The sequence below is a fragment of the Mus caroli genome, chromosome 14, assembly GCF_900094665.2.
Source record: "Mus caroli chromosome 14, CAROLI_EIJ_v1.1, whole genome shotgun sequence".
Taxonomy (NCBI): domain Eukaryota; kingdom Metazoa; phylum Chordata; class Mammalia; order Rodentia; family Muridae; genus Mus; species Mus caroli.
The window spans coordinates 27,061,139-27,081,247 of NC_034583.1; the positions used below are offsets into that span (position 1 = coordinate 27,061,139).

At 46.4% G+C, this 20,109-nt stretch overlaps 1 long non-coding RNA gene across 1 annotated transcript; it reads left to right on the top strand.

Annotated features, from left to right (window-relative positions):
* The first annotated feature begins 5,338 nt into the window (after positions 1–5,338).
* LOC110309818 lies at positions 5,339–8,556 on the top strand. Its single transcript, XR_002379748.1, has 3 exons — positions 5,339–5,397; positions 8,016–8,162; positions 8,340–8,556. It is a non-coding gene; the product is annotated as an uncharacterized LOC110309818 (long non-coding RNA).
* Positions 8,557–20,109: the final 11,553 nt, after the last annotated feature.

The window sequence follows — 20,109 nt, forward strand, 5'->3', positions numbered from 1 at the left end:
TTTGCCTTATAGATCACAGAAAGGAAGTTTGATCAACTTTTGGTTTTATTTTGTGACAGGGTACCGAACTTAGCCTCCTGAGTGTTAGGGCTGTGTACCCCAACACTTCTGCTCTTACAAAATGTTTCTTGTTTCATGTTACTCCTACCATATGATTTATGTCTGCTTATTTTGGAATACTTTTTCATTCAAAATATTATTTTCATTGTGAAGATATGATCACGATACTCAAGGTAAGAAAGAGTAAACAAGGAAAAAAGCCTTTATTTCCCTCCTGCGATTGAGGCTTCAGGGGTATGTCACCTTGCCTGTCCCTCACACGTATTCAAGAGCACATGTCAAAAGCTAGTTCCAGCTCGGACCTTAAGTTGGAGGCAGGAGGCACGTCCTCCAGCAGCGCGTCCACAGCGCCCCCTTGAGGCTCTGGAAGGTATCATAGAACAGAAGGATGCAGGAGGGGACCGAGTTTCCAAGGAAGGGATGTTGGGGAAGGGACGTTGGAGCAGGCGAGCTGATATCTTGAGGCTTCGAGGTCACCCGAATGCTGTGCCCACAGGACTCCGGGTCCTGGGCGTCGTCAACAGCGGCTGGGTTGGCGGGACCCACGCGGATCCAGCTCACATGGCGCAAGACTCTCAACGCCTCCTCCCTCCCCTCTGCGTTCGCGCGACGAGTTCCGCATCTTTATCACCTCCACCCCCACCCCACGGGGGTATGTGTGGCGGCCTAGGCCTCCGGGTGTCCCCAGATGGAGCAGGTGCCTGGATGCCGCTCCGGGTTGGGGCAGGATGTTCGGATGAGCCCTGTGACTTTGGCGGCCTCAGTTTCCCCAGGATGACTGCCCTCGTGTGTAGTCAGCCAAGAGGAGAGGGGACAGAGCATCCACCACACACCCAGAGGAGTGCATCCGCCCAAGTCCCACCTCCTAAGGCTCCAGTCTGTCCCTACCTCTCAGCATGTCTCCTCCCTGATCTCGATTTTCCTGGAGGTCGACCCAGGTAAAGCCCCACAAGCCTTGTAGCTCAACGGGTGTAGGCACTTGCCACCAAGCCTGACCACCTGAGTTTTCTGTGGACGGAGAGAAGCAACTTCACGGAAGTTATGCTCTGATCGCCACACATGCGCTGTGGTGCGCACGCGCACACATCCCCCTCGTCCTGTATTTTTTTCCTTTTTTTAATTTTAAAATAAATGTAAATCTCCAATATACTGAAAACCACATGTATAAAACGTATCGAATAACAAACCACCCCACACCTCACACCTTTTTGCTTCTTAAAGGTTCCATCCTTGTCCAGGGTGTGGCTGCCTAGCCACCACTCACCCAGACTATGGCAGAGATGGTCATTGAGGTTAGTGCTTATATTGACTTATTTGTTGGTGTTTGTTGGAGGTAGGATGGCTAACGATGTGATAACCTTCCTGTCTGCCAGTAAACTTCAGGAAGCGATTCTTCTCCCCCAGAGCAAAGGCAGGGCACATGCCTGTTTCTGGGAACGTATCCATCTTCAAGAAAGTCAGTTGCTACCCTGTTGTCCTTCAAAGACATCGAGTCCTGGGATGGAGAGATGGTGTCTTGGTTAGGGTTTTACTGCTGTGAACAGACACTATGGCCAAATAAAAACAACATTTAACTGGGGCTGGCTTACAGGTTCAGAGGTTCAGTCCATTATCAACAAGGCGGGAGCATGGCAGAATCTGGGCAGGCATGATACAGGACACACCTACTTCAACAAGGCCACACCTCCTTATAGTGCCATTTCCTGATCCAAGCCTATACAAACCGTCACAGATGGCTTGTGGTTAAGAGCGCCCGCTGCTCTTGTAGAGGACCTGGATTTAGTCTCCAGCACTGACATGGTGGTTCACAACCATGCATACCGCCAGTTCCAAGGGATTCCTTTTCTGACTTCTGCAGGGATTAAAGGTATGTGCCACCACTGCCCGGCTGATTAGAAAGCTTAAAAAGAAAGAAAAAAAAATCAGAGAACGTTCACTGTTTAGGCTCTGGAGGGAGGGGGGACTTTGGGATCAAAATTTTAGTTATAAAACAGCTGAGATGAGTATACATTTTGCTAAGACGGGCTTCCTGAAGCAGCTCACAGATGCAAAACTCATGTTCTGCTGTCACTAGAGTGGACAGAGTTCCACTGACAATGCTCCATGCAAGGGACAGTGCAGGCTCCCACAAAGCTGTGGCATCTTCCTGGCTTATATGGAGGGATAAGATTACTCCTCTCTAGCCTCAAAATCTCCTAAAACCAACAAAGGGACAAAACCAGACACACAGAGTCTGCTTTTGACTAAATGAGGAAGGCGGTAATGCTTTGATCTGCATAAAATAAATAAATAAATAAATAAATCTTTAAAAAAATCACTACTTCCACCTGGAAGCGTAGGTAGACTCCTTAGTAGAGGTTGTTCTTCAGAATAGAAGCAGTTTGGACCTCTTCTTCATGAAACAAGGAGATCTCTATATGACATTAAGAGAAACCTCGTTGCTTCTATGACAACCAGTCACGGATCATTAAAAAATAATTAGCCAAAAATAACCTTAAAAGGGGAGGGGTGGTGGTGTAAATGTCTGATAACTGGTGCCAATCTTGTTCTGGTCCCCTTGGCTAGCTACTCTACTCTACTTATAGACATTACTGGGCTATTTATTAATCCTTTTGTTCCTGGTCTCACTACAGGGTGCTGCTTGCTCAATTGCCTACTTAACTATGTAAAACAAAAACAAATTTTGTTAAATTATTAGTGCTGAGGAGATGATAAACCCCCTGCCCCAAGATGAGCTTATGACTCATGCTTATTAAACCAGTGGGGAATGTAACAGGCCTGAGACTATAGCACAACTGACGCTGGGCTAGAGGCATCATTCTGACTTTAGGTCACAAAACATAGGCCCCAGCACCAATGAAAGGAGAATAAAGACCTAATCCGTCAAAGCCCTAGTCCATAGCTCTGGGATCTAGGACAGTCCCTAAATCCACCAACCTTGCTTTTTTGCCTTCTCTAGGTTTGCTTCTCACTAACTGTTCTTGCGGACTGAAGTGTGTCAACCAGGATGTGGCTTTTGTGCATAAAAGTCAGAAAATAGTGAGGCTCAGGACTGCATGATTTACACAAACTCCCCATACAGCCACTGGCTTTAAGAGTGTTCGTGTGGTCTCTGGGGGAATTAATCAGTAACAGCACCAGAGAAACCCAATCCAGTGGCAGATGCCTGTAATCGTAGGGGGGTGGCAGGTAGATTAGGAAGGAGCCCAAGGTCATTTTGGTTATATATCAAGTTTGAGGCCAGCTCTGGATGTCTGAGATTCTCTTAAAAGCAAAATTTAGAAAATAAACCAAAATAATAAAACTACTGAAACTAAAATATCATGTCACTGAAATTAGAACTTCAACGTTGCATATTGCGCTGAATAGTAGATTAATTTAGTATTTCTAAAGCCAGGTGTGGTGGCACAAGCCTGTAATCCCAGCACCCAGGAGGCAGATCTTTGTGAGTTTCAGGCCAATTAAAATGACAGAGTGAGACCCTGTCTCAAGGTGGACTCTGTCCTCTCCAAAAAAAAAGAATATTTGTGAGTTAGATCCTGTAGAGTAGTGGTTCTCAGCCTGTGGGTCATGACCCCTTTGAAAAACCTCTATTTCCAAAGATATTTCCATTGTGATTCATAACAGTAGTAAAATTACAGTTATGAAGCCGCAACGAAAGTAATTCTAAGGCTGGGGGTCACCGCAACACGAGGAACTGTACTGAAGGGTTGCAGCATCAGAAAGGCTGAGAACCACTTCTATAGAGAGCGATGGAAGATAAGAATTGGATGAATACAACAAGAAGCTTGGGGGATAGAAAAAGATTCTATTATGTATTGAAATGATATGTATTATGTATTATGATGAGAAAATGGAAGTACCTGTCATGAGGCGATCTTGGCTCACAGAACCACTGACAGACGTGGATATTCAGCAGCGCAGGATTATAAAGATAAAATCAGATCTTGACTTGGTCTATTTTGAGTAACTATAGCAAAATACCCAAAGCTGAGTAATATCTCAAGAGAAGGGATTGAACTAAGAGTTTGCTGTTCCGGAGGCTCAAGAGGTCGGTGCTGCATTCTGCTTGGTTCTGGTGAAGGCCTCATGGCAGATAGTGTCACAGTAATGGCAGGGTAGTGGCAGGGCATGAAGAAGAAGTCCTGGGTGAGACTGGAAGCAAGGCAATCGTAACAGCCGATCTTGCTTTCTGACCACTTACCGTTTCTGGGGCACTACGTTCTTGTGACCACAGTGGTCTCTTACGATACTATCTCTGTGGTTACACAGCCTTGCACAGGCCCTGCATCTCAAAGGCTCTGCCACCTCAACACCAGTGGGCAGGCTAGGCTCCTACATGCGGACCTTTGGTGGACACACCAAACAATATGTGAACCTTGGCACTGGGCATGCAAATGCACTTCAGAATGTTAAAGCAGAGGGCAGGAAGCCACACACAGAAGAACTCGATTCAAGCAAACAGAAGACTACATTCCAAGAAAGTGGTGTGCATCTGTCACCCTACTACCTGAGCTGAGGCAGGGAAATCACTGACTGGGTGTGGTCAATCACACCTGTAATCCTAGCACCTGGAAAGAGTTGGGAAGATAGAGTCCAAGGTCAGGGAGCTTGAGGTTGCCCTGGTTACTCAAGGTTCTACCTCAAACAAATAAACAGATAAAAGAAGGGTCAGAGGTCACCTGGGGTTATAGAGTGTGGAGACAGACAGAGAAGAGCAGGTATTAGGGGGATGGGGGAACAGTGTCTGCAGAATGCCTAGGTTTAATCCATGAAATAACCCAGATTAAATTCATCCTAAAGCACTGCTCAGGGGTAAGGGTGAAATGTAAATATGTTCAATAGGGAATGGTGTCAGAGTTTATTCCTCCAAGGGTCTTCCTGGGAACAGGGTAGGGTAGACCTAAGAAAGAAGGTAGATAAATCCAGAAAGAAATGTTTAGTTAGGGTTTCAATTGCTCTGAAGAGATACCATGACCGCGGCAACCCTTATAAAGAAAAACATTTGACCAAATGGGCTGGCTTACAGTTCAGAGATTTAGCCCATTATCGCCATGGCAGGAGGCACGGCAGCATGAGTCTGACATGGTGCTGGAGAACTAGCTGAGAGTTCTGCATCTTGATCTGAAGGCAGCCGGAAGAGACCCAGACATACTTCCTCCAGCCAGGCCACACCCACTCCAACAAGACCACACCTCTTAATACTGTTGCTTCCTATGATCGGTTCTGTGGGGGCCATTTTGATTCCAGCTGCCACAGGTAGTGAGTTGGAAGAAAACGAGAAGGGAAGAAATAAGTAAGGATGCCGTGAAGTCCAAAGGAGCATTTTGCTAAACAGTAAGAGTGGTGATACGAACGTCAACGGTGGATTGGGGAGGGGTAAAAGGAAGTGAACACGCTAGCCTGTAAATATGGGAGATCACTAAAGGGACGGAAGTTTAAGCTCTTAAATCTTACTACTATTTGGCTGGAAGGAATCCTGATTAAAATCAAATTATGCTAAGTGAGTGTATACAACATTCAAGGATGATTCACAAAATAGAAATATAATCTATTACTCTCAGGAAACACAAAGCTTCATCACATACAAGTCAAACAAGGCTCAACCAATCCCGCCCAAAGAGCTGGGAGCATGGCGCCTTGTAATTGTTAATAAAAGCTAAAAAGCATATTTCAAATTAGCATAGGCATCAAAAAAGAAACTACGGCGGGTATCAGAAAGCATATAAAAGGGAACTCGAGGGTACTGCTGTAGATCAAAGCCTTTAGCATGTGACCCAAGCAGGGGCTTTGAGGACATTTTCAGGAGGGTGAAAGAGTGGTTTCCAGACTGGGAGCAAAGCTGTAAAATATTTAATAGGAAAATATCAGGAACTATGTAGAAATGCTTTTTTAGGGGGGGAAATGCCTCTTGTAACCTGCCTTTTCAAACTGAACTTTTACCTGCCCTTGTAACCAAGTTAATTATATGCTTTGAGAGCATGTAAAACTATGTATTCATCTGTTCACACAAGTGTGTACTCAGCTTGTTTAAATTTAACTTGCCTTTAAGAAAACAATATAATCAATCTTACTATGCCTTAAATTCCCCATGTAGGCAGCTTTTTACAAGCTAAGAGGAATTACAGTTCTGGTGTTAAATAGCTTTCCATTTCTCCCTCGTGGCCGGCCATGACCCTAATCCAGACTAATGTGCCTGTGAGGTGTGTGCACATGTGCTGTGTGGATGTGGTATGTATGTATGTGTGCATGTGTTGGGTGTGTGTTTACACATGTTATACCTGTGTGTGTGTGTGTGCGTGTGCATATGGCCTGTATATGCGTGTGCATGTGGGTGTGGCAGAGTTAGCTCTAATATTACTAAAGTTAGCTCTAATATTACATATTATTAATATGACCAAACCAGCTGAGTTGAAAGCAACTTATCACCTATGACAAATGTTGAATGGATCATGTGGGTATAGGATGGTGTCTTAGGGTTTTATTTCTGTGAAGAGACACCATGATCAAAGCAACCCTTATAAAAGAAACATTTCACTGGGGCTGGCTTGCAGTTTCAGAGGCTCAGTCCATTATCATCATGGCAGGAAGCCTGGCAGCCTGGCAGGTAGACGTGGTGCTGGAGAAGGAGCTGAGTCAGAAGGAGACCAGCTTCTTCAGGCGCCCAGGAGGGGATCTGAATCCCCCCTCACTGGGCAGAGCTTGAGCATAGGAGACCTCAAAGCCCACCCCCTCAATGACACACTTCGTCCAACAAAGTCACACATACTCCAATAAGGCTACACCTCCTAATAGCACCACTGCCTGTGGGCTAAGCATTCAGAGGGATGATTCTATAGGGGCCAAACCTATTCAAACCACCTCACTCCTGTCTTAGTTAGAATTTCATTGCTGTGATGGGACACCATGACCAAGGCAACTCTTATAAAGGAAAACATTGAATTGGGGCTGGCTTACAGTTTCAGAGGTTCAGTCTATTATCAACATGGTGGAAACTTGCCAGCATGCAGGCAGACTTGGTGCTGGAGGAGCAGAGAGTGCTCTCGATCCCCAGGAAGCAAGTAGGAGATTCCCGGTCCACACTGGGTGGAGCCTGAGCACTAGGAGACCTCGAAGCCCACTCCCCAGTGACACACTTCCGCCAACAAGGCGACACCTCTAAGTAGTGCCATTTTCCAGGGCCAAGCATATTCAAACCACCTCTGGTGGTAACAGCTGGTTATGGATGTGTGTGCTATTCCGGGTTAGTAGAGATCATTAGCAACTAGCCTCTTTTCTTGCTAAACTCTGGGAAAGATTCTTTATTTTCCTTTTATGTGTATTTTTGTTGTCGCTGTTGTTTCGTTTCGTTTTGTTTTGTTTTGAGACAGGGTTTCTCTGTGTAGCCCTGGTTGTCCTGGAACTCACTCTGTAGAACAGGCTAGCTTTGAACTCAGAAATCTGCCTGCCCCTGCCTCCCAAGTGCTGGGATTAAAGGCGTGTGCCACCACTGCCCGGTTTATGAGTATTTTTATTTTATGGGTGTTTTGCCTTCATCTATGATGTGTACCATGTTCAAGCAGTGCTCACAGAGTCCAGAAGAGGGCGTCAGATTCCTTGGAACTGGAGCTATAGACTGCTATGGGCTGTGACCTGAGTGCTAGGAATTGAATCTGGGTCCTCTGGAAGAGCAGGCGAGTGCTTTTAACCACAAAGCCACCTCTCCATCCCCAGGTAAAGATGCTTTAAGACAAAGTTCCTCATTCTTTTCTCATCCCAGATTTGATATGCTGTTCCGTAAGTCTTCTGTTGGGGAGAGTAGAGAGATCAGATCCGGGTCATTCACACTCTCCTGATTCACGGGCCTGGGTCTGGTCCCCCTTTGCACCGTTCTGTAAGCCATTTCCTCTGCTCCTAACCTGGACCCACAGACAGTGGAGTTTGCCCTGTTGATGCCTTTATTTTTCCTCTCCCAGGTGATGCCTATCTTCCAGGCCCTGACTCCTGCACTCCACACTTTGGTGTGAAGAAGGCACAAGGCCACCGGGAGCTTCTTGATGCTCAAGGCATCTTCTGGTCCACAGAGACCTGATCCCCAGCCTCTACTTTTCCTTTTCTCGAAGGTAGGTATCTTTGGATACCCAGAATACCAGCTTGCCCATGAAGCTCAGACTCCCAAAGAGGACAAATTGAACTTCTCTGGACTCTACGTTCCCTCACCCCCATCCCCCCCCTCCACCTCCCCCATCCCCGTACCCTGCTGAACCTAAATCACCTGTTTTCTACACTCACCTCCTAAGCTCGCTGGACTCCTCTACAGTGTAGCTTTGGCATCCTTCTCCACCGGGCGTCCAGTGTATTGAGGCCAGCAGGGACCCGAATTGGCACCCCAGGCTCAGACTTGGCCATTCTACCGGAACTCGCCCTTCTTGAGACGCCCTGGGCCCCCGCTTAACAATTGGCTCCAATAGCAGGACGCTGGGTTTCCGTGCCTTTTCCTCAGCCAGGCCTCTTAAAACTGCATCTCCATCCTTCTCCCCAGTTTAGCTCTTGCCTTTCTCCTGATTTCCCAGGTCCAGAAAGTCTAAACCTTTGTAGCCAGAAACGACCAGAGAAGCTGGAAATGCAGATGCAGAGGCTCAGCTGGGTCCTGCGCCCGGGGATGGGGGTTGGGGGGAGGTGCCCAGGCCCAATGGTAGGTTCTCAAAGCTCTGGAGGACTTTAGTGGACCTGAGAGCTAAGCAGGACCTCAAAGCTGTGACTTCACTTCTCAGCAAAGAGCATGCATCTCCCTCGCGCAAGGATGCGTCTCTGTTGCCAGTGCGACAGCTCCACCTCGTGTAAGAAAAGGAAATTACTTTAAAATAATGGAGCCGTTCAAAGGGTAGGATGCTTGGGTTACAAAGTGGTCTCAAAAAACCCAGGGCTGGGTTTGTATCTCAACGGTAGAGCATTTGCCTAGCATTCCCAAGTTTCAGTGCCCAGCACCTAAAAATGTAAGGAGCATAAACAAAAACTAGTTCATTAAATAAATTACAACTGCTGATGGCTTGCAGTTTTTTCTTCTGTTTTTTTTTTTTAACTTTTTATTGGTTCTCTATTGGTTCTCTGTGAATTTCACATCATGAACCCCAATCCCACTCATCTCCTCTCCCCCTCGTATCTGCTCTCCACCCTTGCAACCTCCCCCCATAGAGAAAAAAAGTCTCGTGGACGCTGTAGTGTGTCGCAGTGTGTCCCACAGCATATAGCTTTTGTCCACACTTCTTCGCTTGCAAATGTTCAGTGCAATAACTTGGTTTGGCTTGAGGCCCCTCGATTCTGCTACTCAATACTGGAACCTCACTGGGACTCCTCTTAGATATCCTGTTGTTGCCCTGTGTCATAGAGATCCTATAGTTTTGGATCTGTAGGACTGATCTTTCATGTACCCCCAACAGCTCATTGATGGGGTAGATGTTGGGGTGGGCCAATTCAAAGCCCTGGATCTGGGCCTGAGAGGTGTCGGAGCTGGTCAGTCTGCCAGCTCTCCTGCTCTCAGGACCTCGGGCTGGCCCACCAGAAACCGTTTGCAACCAGAGCCAGCTCTACCCTGCTGCCCAGGTGAAGTGCAGGGCCTGCTCCCCCTAGTGCTGAGGCCAATGAGAAATATGGCCAGTTTTCCCACTTTTATGATCCCTCAGGGCCAGCTCTTCCACTTGCCATAGATGGTGAGGGACAAAGGTGGAGAGGAGGATGTCTCGCTCTTGTCTGTCCCACTGCTCAGCAAACAAGAGGCAGAACAGGCTCTCCTGTGCTCACACCCTTGGGACTGGCTCACATGCAACACCCACATCCAGGGTCAGCTCTACTATGGTGCCCAGGCGAGGTGTAAGGCCTGTCTCCCGAGTGCTTGCAGCTTTTCCTAATCAGATACTGAACCTCCGAAGATGGGAAAGGGCCCTCTTAAAAGCCTGTGGCATCTGAGCTATAGCAGTATTCCCATTTTATAGATGAGGAAGCATCTGTAAAATTACCATGCTAGATTCAGAGGTGGAACTGAGGGTACAAACCGAAACCAATCTGGGTGGACTTTGGGACTCCAGAGCAATGGCAGCTGCTGAGAGGCCTGCTGCCTGCATAGGGGACAGAAGCAGGCTGGGGTGTCTCCTATGAATTCGTATACATGCTACAAATAGGGGCGGGAGGCAGACACATTAGGCAATCTCATTTGCAACTGAGACAGGGCCTCACTGTGTATCCCTGGCTGGCCTGGAACTCATTATGTAGACCAGACTGACCTCAAACTCAAGAGAGATGTGTCTGCCTCTGCTTCTCCAGTGCTGTGTGCTTAAAGGCCTGTGCCACCACATACAACTTCAGCTGCCTTTAAGAGCTGCCCTCAGAATGGAGACTGGCAGGGACATTTTATCGAGGCCCATCACCAGCAGAGAGGGTCAGTTGTCACCCATTGGAGCAAGATCTGCTATTCCAATAGCAGAAAGGCGGTTTCCCCGGTGACTTAAGTATGAAATCCTATCAGGCTGGATCTCCTCTCATGGGTGTCTAAGAACGGGCCAGCCCATCTTTCCAGGCAACAGCCCGTCCCTGGGCTCTGCAGTGAATCAATGCCCCATCTTAACTAGTCTAACTCCTAAAAATACTCACTAATCCCCTTCTTACATATTCTAGAATCCACAACCTTGGGCTGTCCCATATTCAAGCTCTTTGCTTAAGAAGGAGGTGTTTATAAGACTGAATAGGATCTTGATGCTTTGCTGACAAGCAAAACTGTCAGCACTTCGGAGAAAGGTCCACATCTTCAGTTCAGTTCCCCACGTGGCAGTCAGGAATCTTTGCAGTGTTGCTTAGATGATGACACGCCATCAAAACCCCAAAGTTCCTCCACCCCGAGGCTGCTGGTCCACCTGGGCCCAGAGTTGTGCCGTTTCCTGTGGGTGTGGCCTCAGGGGCCCTTACATTATCTAGTGGAGAGAGAGAGTCAAGGGCTGGGGAAGACTTCCGGTATCCCAGCCCTTGGCTCCTAGAATCGGTCTGAAGCTCTGTTGTCTCCTGCTGCAGCAGTCGAGGCAACCATAGCTTCTGGTCCTACCAGAGGATGAGGCATCGCTAAACTCCTGGGCTTCTCCGTGTTCCCCGACCCTTCCCATGGCTGGTTATGGTTACAGTCGCTACGTGTAGGGGAAGTCAGAGGAGACTAAATTCTGGTTAGAGGAGGTTTATAGTAGTCTAAGGTAAGAACAGAGGAGATGGGGGTATCTGCGTAGTAGAGTGCTTTCCTAGCTTGTGTGAGGCCTTGGGTTCCAAGGAAACAGGAAGGAGCACGGGAGGCTCTACAGTAAGTTCCTCTGGATTCAGGGGACAAGGGTGGAACAATGAACCAGTTGGGAGTTATTAAAAGTGGTCAGAGGTGAGAAGTGAGAATGGACAGGGTCCTGGGTCTGCGCTGAATCTAGAGATGAGGATTTTCTGTTGGGTTGGATGTGGTATTTGAGGGAAGAAAGGCTCAGGATGTCTCTTAGCTTCTTTTGTAAGGAGGCAGGATGTCAGTCCCACAGTTCCACAGTCCCACAGTCCCACAGTCCCACAGCCCCACAGCCCCACAGCCCCACAGTCCCACAGTCCCACAGCCCGACAGCCCCACAGCCCCACAGCCCCACAGCCCCACAGCCCCACAGTCCCACAGTCCCACAGCCCGACAGCCCCACAGCCCCACAGTCCCACAGCCCCACAGCCCCACAGCCCCACAGCCCCACAGTTGTCCTACAGCCATCCCACAGCCGTCCCACAGCCGTCCCACAGCCGTCCCACAGCCGTCCCACAGCCCCACAGTCCCTCAGTCCCTCAGTCCCACAGTCCCACAGTCCTACAGTCCCACAGTCCTACAGTCCCACAGTTCCTCAGTCCCACAGTCCCACAGTTCCTCAGTCCCACAGTCCCACAGTCCCTCAGTCCCACAGTCCCACAGGACTACAGTCACAGAGGGTAGCCTGAAATCTAGCAGGCCAGCCTGCACTCCCAGGCACCATCCCCCTTAAACCTCCCAGGATTCTAAGACAAGCATGACCACCAGGCAGTGCGACTCTCAAGTGACCTCAGAGAGATTGGAATGGCCTGGGCTGGGAAAGGCAGAGAAGTGCGTTTGGAAGTGTCTGAGCTCCACATTGGCGACCCTGAGTAGCCACTGCCTGGATAGAGAGACCAGAGTTTGCTGAGGGCCAGGCTGGAAGTCAGGATTGGAGGGAGATGGGGGCGCAGATTCTGTTGATGGAGGGGCTGAGAACTTCAGGAAGAGCATCCAGTGGGGGAGAGCTAGCCTTTCCAGGAGCAAGTGTATGCTGCCCATGGAGACGGGAGGCCAAGGCAGGCCATGGGCACGCAGGTGCATTGAACTAGGAGCTAAGAGAACTGCTTCCTTTTAAAAAGCCTGTTGAACAGTCACACATTTGTCAAACAGCATGGGAAACACACACACAAGTTTGTGAATGGATACAACAGGTAATTATTCAGTCACTAGCCAGGTTCCTCCCTAAATAGGATGCTAACAACACAGCAAGAGTCTCCTTTGCATGCCCTCCAGTCTCTGTCAGTGCCAATGACAGGGAACCAAGTATTCAAAGACACAAGGCTGTAGGAAGCATTTCTTATTCAAGCCACTACACGGTGGCAATTCCCAGACATGTCCACCTGACCTCAAACATTAACATCATAACGTTCTTCCCATGCTCCTCAAGGCCTGTGGTCACCTTAGACTAACATAGCCTCCTCCAGTGCACATTCCCAAGCCCTTACACACTGCTCTCTGTTCTCTCTCATTGTAAGGATGGGTGAATACATCAGGCAACAACCACACTACAACCTGAACGTTACTCTGCCCTGAAATTTTTCTCCACTAAACAAGCCAGACTGTTGCTTTAAAATTCAGGCCTGGAAAGACGCTTTTGCAGCTAAGAGTGTGCACTGTGCTTGCAGGCGATCTATATATGGTGGCTAATTTCAGTTCCAAGAGGTTCAATGTTTCTGGTCTCTGTAGGCATGGACCCACACATTAAAACATTTAAAAGGCCTGGGCAGTGCTTGCTGACCAACTTGGGTGCCATCTTGGCCCAGATCCAGTGCTGTGAGTTGGTCCACCCAGACATCTGATCTGTATATAAGCGGCTGAAGGAGCACTTGGAGGAGCTGGTGCTGCAGAAGCAGATGCTGATACTGAATAGGGCAGGTCAGAGGCCATCTGGTCGACCCCCAGCACGGAGCTGCTGGTGCTGCAGCCCACATGGCTTGCTCTGCTGGGAGACAGAGCACACAAGGTTCTGAGCACACCTGTAGGCCACAGTGTAAAGGTCTAACTCACTGAGCCTGACATTGAGGGTTGGGAGGTGTGTGGCAGCCTGGAGCTCACACAGAACCTGCCTAGCCACAAGATCACCTTGATTCTGGGCAACAGCAGGGTGTCCGTGATAAGTACTGACAATAATCTAATATTTATGGTGTGTCAGAAACCAGAACTCTTGAAGCAGACCAACCACTTGTTGTAATGAATATTTGCGTGTATGTGTGTATGTGTGTGTGTACATGTATGTATGTATGTATGTATGTATGTATGTATATGTGTGTATATACATGTGTATATATATATGTGTGCGTATATACGTGTGTATGTGTGTGTATATGTGTGTGTATGTGTGTATATGTGTGTATGTGTATATATATATGTATATGTGTGTGTGTGTGTATGTGTATATGTGTGTATACACTGTGTAACACACTGTAGTTTCTAATGCCACTATGATGAATGAATATGAGATGGAGAGGTGGGAAAGATGGAGGAATGGAGTGGTGTGTGCACGGTGGTGACAGGTGAGAGAAAGCTGCAGTCGACAGGGAACATGTCCTTGCTTAGTAGGTTGGCTTGGTGGTGTGCAGCCGGGAGCTTTTGAAGACTCAGCCACCCCCAACCCATTGCCCAGCTGCACGATCTCCCTGGCTCTGAGAAATGTCCAAAAATGAAAAATGGATCATTTTCTCAATTGGATCCTCTTAAAAGACCTTTGTGGTCCATGATGCCCGTGGAGGCCCTGTTGATGTCTGTGGTCCCCTGTCTCAGGCTGTGTTGAAGTCTGTGCTGCTTCTGCTGGCCATGTTGGGGTTCGTGGTTCTGCTGTCTCCAGGGACCTTGTTGATGTCTGTGACCCATTTTATCACTGAAGGCCATTTGGATGTGGTGGTCTGTGCTGCTGCCTGAAGCCATTTTGATGTCTATGAGCCATGCTGCCACCAGGGGCCATATTGATGTGAGTGTCCTGTGCAGCCACCTGAGGCCATGTTGATATTCATGGTCTGTGTTGTTGCCAAAGGGCATGTCTGAGTCCATGGTCCTACAGAAGCTGGAGGCTGTGTTGATTTCTAAGGCCCATGTTACCACCAAAGACTGTGTGGATGTCTTTGTGTGGTCTGTGCTGCTGCCTAAATCTGTGTTAATGTCAATTGGCCAGGTTGCTGCAGGGGCCATGTTTATGTCCTTGGTCTGTACTGCCACCAGAGACCATGCTGAGGTTCGTGGCATGTGCTGAGGTCCGTGGCATGTGCTGAGGTCCGAGACCATGTGGATGTCTGTGGCCCATGCTGTCACCAGCAACCATGTAGGAGTCCACCATTGATGCTCCTACTGGCTGTAAAGGGTGAGAAAGCTACTCTTGCAGTGCTATCAATGACTGTAGACTCACAGCTGAAAAAGGGACATGGAGAGCTTCTGTGGTAACCCCCACCTCCATCTCACCCCACCCCAATAACAGCCTAGGCAGACTCTTAGAAAATGTGATAAGGATGCTGAAGCGTAGCTCTCCACAACTGATGGCGTCTGGTCAGGGCGTGGGTGGGGAAGAACTCAGTTTTCCTTAAGGGGCTGGTGCTGGGACTTTGACCATGAGTATATGGGCAACACAAATTGGATATTTTTTTAAAAAATTCTTTAATTTTTTTGGGGGGCAGGAGTGTAACAAGAGCAGAGGACTGGGAAGTGAGGGTGACTGGGGTGCGTGATGTAATATTGCCAAATGATCAATAAAAATGTCCAGCCTCACTTAGGTCCTCAGAACATGAGCAGAGTACAGCCAGGTTAACATGAATCTGATCCAATAAAGTCATGATCCCATAAAGCCTTGTTCCAGTAAAGTCTGTTCTCCCCTGAGCCAGCATTCTGGTCTTCTATGCTCACACCACATAGTCTGTTCAGCTTGTGGGATCTTAAGGTTTTTTTCTAACCTAAAGCCTAAATTGAAATTCTTCTGATATGAATCACCTTTACAGGCCATGAGCTGCTATTGTGATTAAAAACTTGACAAGAAGCAACAGATTGGAAATGACATCTATTGTTTGAGTTTGAGGGAATTATACTCCCTCCTGGTGGCAGAGGCATGGCAGCTGGGGTTTGAGGTGGCCTGCAGTCAGGAAGCAGAGGGACCTCTTGTTCCCTTCCCTTCCATCTTTATCTTAATAGAGGTTTGGCTTTTATTAGCAACATGAAGTTGGGTAAAAAAAAAAATCATATTCACAATCACTTGTCATTTAACGAAGACATTTATTTCTCTGCCATTTCATATGTTTACATATTGTTCATGTGTTGGTGCTTTAAACCAATTTATTGATTTTAAATATTCATTTACTTTATGTGTGTATGCACATGAGTGTGTGTATATGCACTGTGTGTGTGTGTGTGTGTGTGTGTGTGCAGGAGCATGTGGAGGTCAGAAGAGGCCAGCAGATATCCTGGAACTATAGGCAGTTGTGAGTCTTCTTGTGAGTGCTGAGACCTGAACGTAGGTTCTCTGTAAGGGCAGTAAACATTTTTAATTGCTGAGTTGTCTCTCCAGCTCTAATCATTCACTGGTGCTTTAAAAAAAATCAAAAAACAAAAAAAAAAACTCTGTTTGGCACCCTGTTCCATCAGAGGCCTTGCCAACACACACTCTGGGCCACCAACACTCCCACAGCAATTGCCCAGCTACAGTTCTTCCTCTCCTTGTCAACCAAACTTGGCCCATATGTCCACTGAAAGCCCCCTCCTCTGCCAGAGGCTATGACAGCACCTAGAACTGTAAGTTCCCTGTCTGTGGATCTCCAACCCCTCTCAGAACCCTCCCAGCTTACCCCTCAATGGACCCTCCTCTCTTTATCACACTATCTCTGCCCACATGACAGACAGAAGCCCCCTGCTCCACCAGAGGACCCTCAGATAGACTGGAGTCATGCCAGCTGCCAGAACTCTAGTCTCCAATTTGGGTAGAACCTCCCTGCTTGACCAGACGCCTCCCCAGCTATCAGAAGGCCATTCACCAACTCTGGTAGGGACCTTCTACTCAACCATAGGTCATCTGGCCAGAACACCAGAGAGAAAACATAAACCAAGGAACAAAAACTCAAGAAAATAAAGACAAACCCAGAATTCAGCACCTAGACCTACAATCACCCCAAACCCAGATGCCTAGACACCAGTGTAAGAACACAGCAGCCAGGGCAGTATGTCACCATCAGAGCTCAGTCATCCTACTACAGCAAACCATGCATATTCCAACACAGCTGAAACACAAGTAAACAATCTTAAAATCAACTTTATGAAGACAGAGGTCTTTAAAGAGGAAATGAATAAATCCCTTAAAGAAAAAAAAACCCCAACAAGATAAAAAGGGTGTGTGTGAGATGAATAAATCCCCTAAAGAAAGCTAAGAAAACAAATCAATTAAAAAAATAAACCAAAACCAAACAGCTGAAGGAACTAATAAATCTCTTCAAGACCTGAAAATGGAAATAGAAGCAATAAAGAAAACACAAACAGGAAATTCTGGGAATGGAAAACCTAGGTAAACGAATAGAAACTACAAACAGAATACTAGTGTTGAAAGAGAGAATCTCAAGTGTTGAAGATATGATAGAGGAAATAGATAATCTAAAAAAATCCCTGACACAAAACATCCAGGAAACCTTGGATAACATGAAAAGGACAAACTTAAAATAGGACTATAAGAAGGGGAAGAGGCCAGGCAGTGATGGTGCACACTTCTCCCAGAACTTGGGAGGCAGAGATAGGTGGATCTCTGTGAGTTCAAGGCCAGCCTGGTCCACAGACCAAGTTCCAGGACAGTCAAGCCTACACAAAGATACCTTATCTAAAACAAACAAACAAACAAACAAACAAAATCCCAAACAAACCAAAGCCCCAGACAAACAGAAAAAAAGAATCCCAACTCAAAGAATGAAAAGAAGAAGAGGGAGGAGGAGGAGGAGGAGGAGGAGGAGGAGAAGGAGGAGAAGGAGGAGAAGAAGCAGGAAGCAGCAGCAGCAGCAGCAGCAGCAGCAGCAGCAGCAGCAGCAGCAGCAGCAGCAGCAGCTCAGCTTAAAGGTCCAGCAGTAAGGCAAGAGAAGGGATACAAAGGGGAAAATATTAAGTCAAATTATTTTCAATTGAAGATTGTATTATCTTATATCTAGTGTTCCCAAAATTTGACTAGAAAAATTGTAGAAATTACTAATAATTTCAGCAAAGTGTTATGATACATAATTGACTTAAAAAATTTACCAGTCTTAATACATATGAGTAACAAGCATGCTGAGAAAGAGGTCATGGACACGCTTGTCTTCCCAGTTTCTCAAATAAAATAAAATATTTAGAATACACATAACAAAAGAGGTAAAAAAACCTCTATAGTGAAAACTTTAAATGTATGAAGAAAGAGATTAAGAAACATACAGAAACATACTATAATTTGAAGACCTCCCAAGCTTACAGCTTGGTAGAATTAACATTGTGAAAAAAGACCTTTCTACCAAAACAATTTACTGATTCAATGAAATCACAATCAACATCCTCATCTCCTTCTTCACATAAATAGAAAATCCTCAATTTGATGTGGAACAACAAAATAACCAGAATAGCCAATTAGTCCCAGATAAGTGTTTGTTTCTATGCATTCTGCTTGTTTTAAGTGCTAAGTGTATCTGTCTATGACCCCAACTTTTATACATCTGTTTCTATTGAGTCAATTTTGTTATTAGATTGGCTACTCCAGTTTGTTTCTTGGTACCATTTGCTTGGAAAATTGTTTTCCAACCTTTTACTCTGAGGTGGTGTCTGTTTTGATCACTGAGGTGCATTTCCTGTATGCAGCAAAATGCTGGGTCCTGATTATGTATCCAGCCTGTTAGTCGATGCCTTTTTATTGGGGAATTGAGTTTATTGATGTTAAGAGATATTAAGGAATAGTGATGGTCACTCCCTGTTATTTTTGTTGTTAGAGGTGGAATTATGTTTGTGTGGCTATCTTCTTTTGGTTTTGTTGAAAGATTACTTTCTTGCTTTTTCTAGGGTGTAGTTTCCCTCCTTGTGTTGGTGTTTTCCATCTATTATTATCCTTTGTAGGGCTGGATTTGTGGAAAGATATTGTGTAAATTTGGTTTTGTCATGGAATATCTTGGTTTCTCCATCTATGGTAATTGAGAGTTTTGCTGGGCATAGTAGCCTGAACTGGCATTTGTGTTCTCTTAGGGTCTTTATGACATCTGCCCAGGATCCTCTAGCTTTCATAGTCTCTGGTGAGAAGTCTGGTGTAATTCTGATAGGTCTGCCTTTATATGTTACTTGACCTTTTTCCCTTACTGCTTTTAATATTTTTCTTTGTTTTGTGCATTTGGTGTTTTGATTATTATGTGACAGGAGGAATTTCTTTTCTGGTCCAGTCTATTTGGAGTTCTGTAGGCTTCTTGTATGTTCATGGGCATCTCTTTATTTAGGTTATGGGAGTTTTCTTCTATAATTTTGTTGAAGATATTTACTGGCCCTTTAAGTTGGGGATCTTAACTCTCTTCTATACCTATTATCTTTAGGTTTGGTCTTCTCATTGTGTCTTAGATTTCCTGGATGTTTTGGGTTAGGAACTTTTTGCACTTTGCATTTTCTTTGACTTTTGTGTCAATGTTTTTCTATGGTATCTTCTGCACCTGAGATTCTCTCTTTTATCTCTTGTATTCTGTTGGTGATGCTTGCATCTATGACTTCTGATCTCTTTCCTAGGTTTTCTAATTCCAGAGTTGTCTCCCTCTGTGATTTCTTTATTGTTTCTATTTCAATTTTTAGATCCTGGATGCTGGATGGTTTTGTTCAGTTTCTTCGCCTGTTTGGTTGTGTTTTCCTTAATTCTTTAAGGGATTTTTGTGTTTCCTCTTTTTTTTTCCTTTTTTTTTTAGACATGCACCACCACACCAGGCTCAAAAATATATTTAAAATTTTTTATTAGATAAAAATTTTCTCATTTACATTTCAAATGCTATCCCCAAAGCTCCCTATACACCTCCCCCCCTGCCCTGCTCCCCGTGTTTCCTCTTTAAGGGCTTCTAGCTCTTTACCTGTGTTATCTTGTATTTCTTTACAGAAGTTATTAATGTCCTTCTTAAAGTTCTTCATCACCATCATGAGATGTGATTTTAAATCAAAGTCTTGCTTTTCTGGTGTGTTGGGGTAACCAGGGCTCACTGTGGTGGGAGAACTGGGCTCTGATGATGCTAAGTAGCCTTGATTTCTGTTGCTTATGTTCTTGCCCTTGCCTTTCACCATCTGGTTATCTTTGGTGTTAGCTTGTCTTGCTGTCTCTGACTGTGGCCTGTCCCTCTGTGTAAATACTCCTGGGAGACCAGTTCTCTTTGGGAGGAATTTAGGTATGGAGAGCTGTGGTACAGGGTCAGCTCTGGGGTGCAGACAGAAACCAGCAGGATCCTGTCCCCAGCTGTTCCTTGGTTCCTGTGTCCTGATGGCTCTGGGAGGTCCCTCCTGGGCCAGAAATTTGAAGAGAAAGTGTTGGTCTTACCTGTGCTCTCAGGTGTGTTGGCTCTCCTAGGAGACCAGCTCTCTCCTGGTGTTATTTGGGTATGGAGTCCTGTAGCACAGGATCAGCTCTGGGTGCTCCTCGGTTCTTGTGTCCTGAGGGTTCCAGGAGGGTTCCTCTGAGCAGCAGTGCTGGTTTTACCTGAGCTCACAGGCTTGTCTACACTCCTGGGATGCAAGCTCTCTTTCAGTGCTAT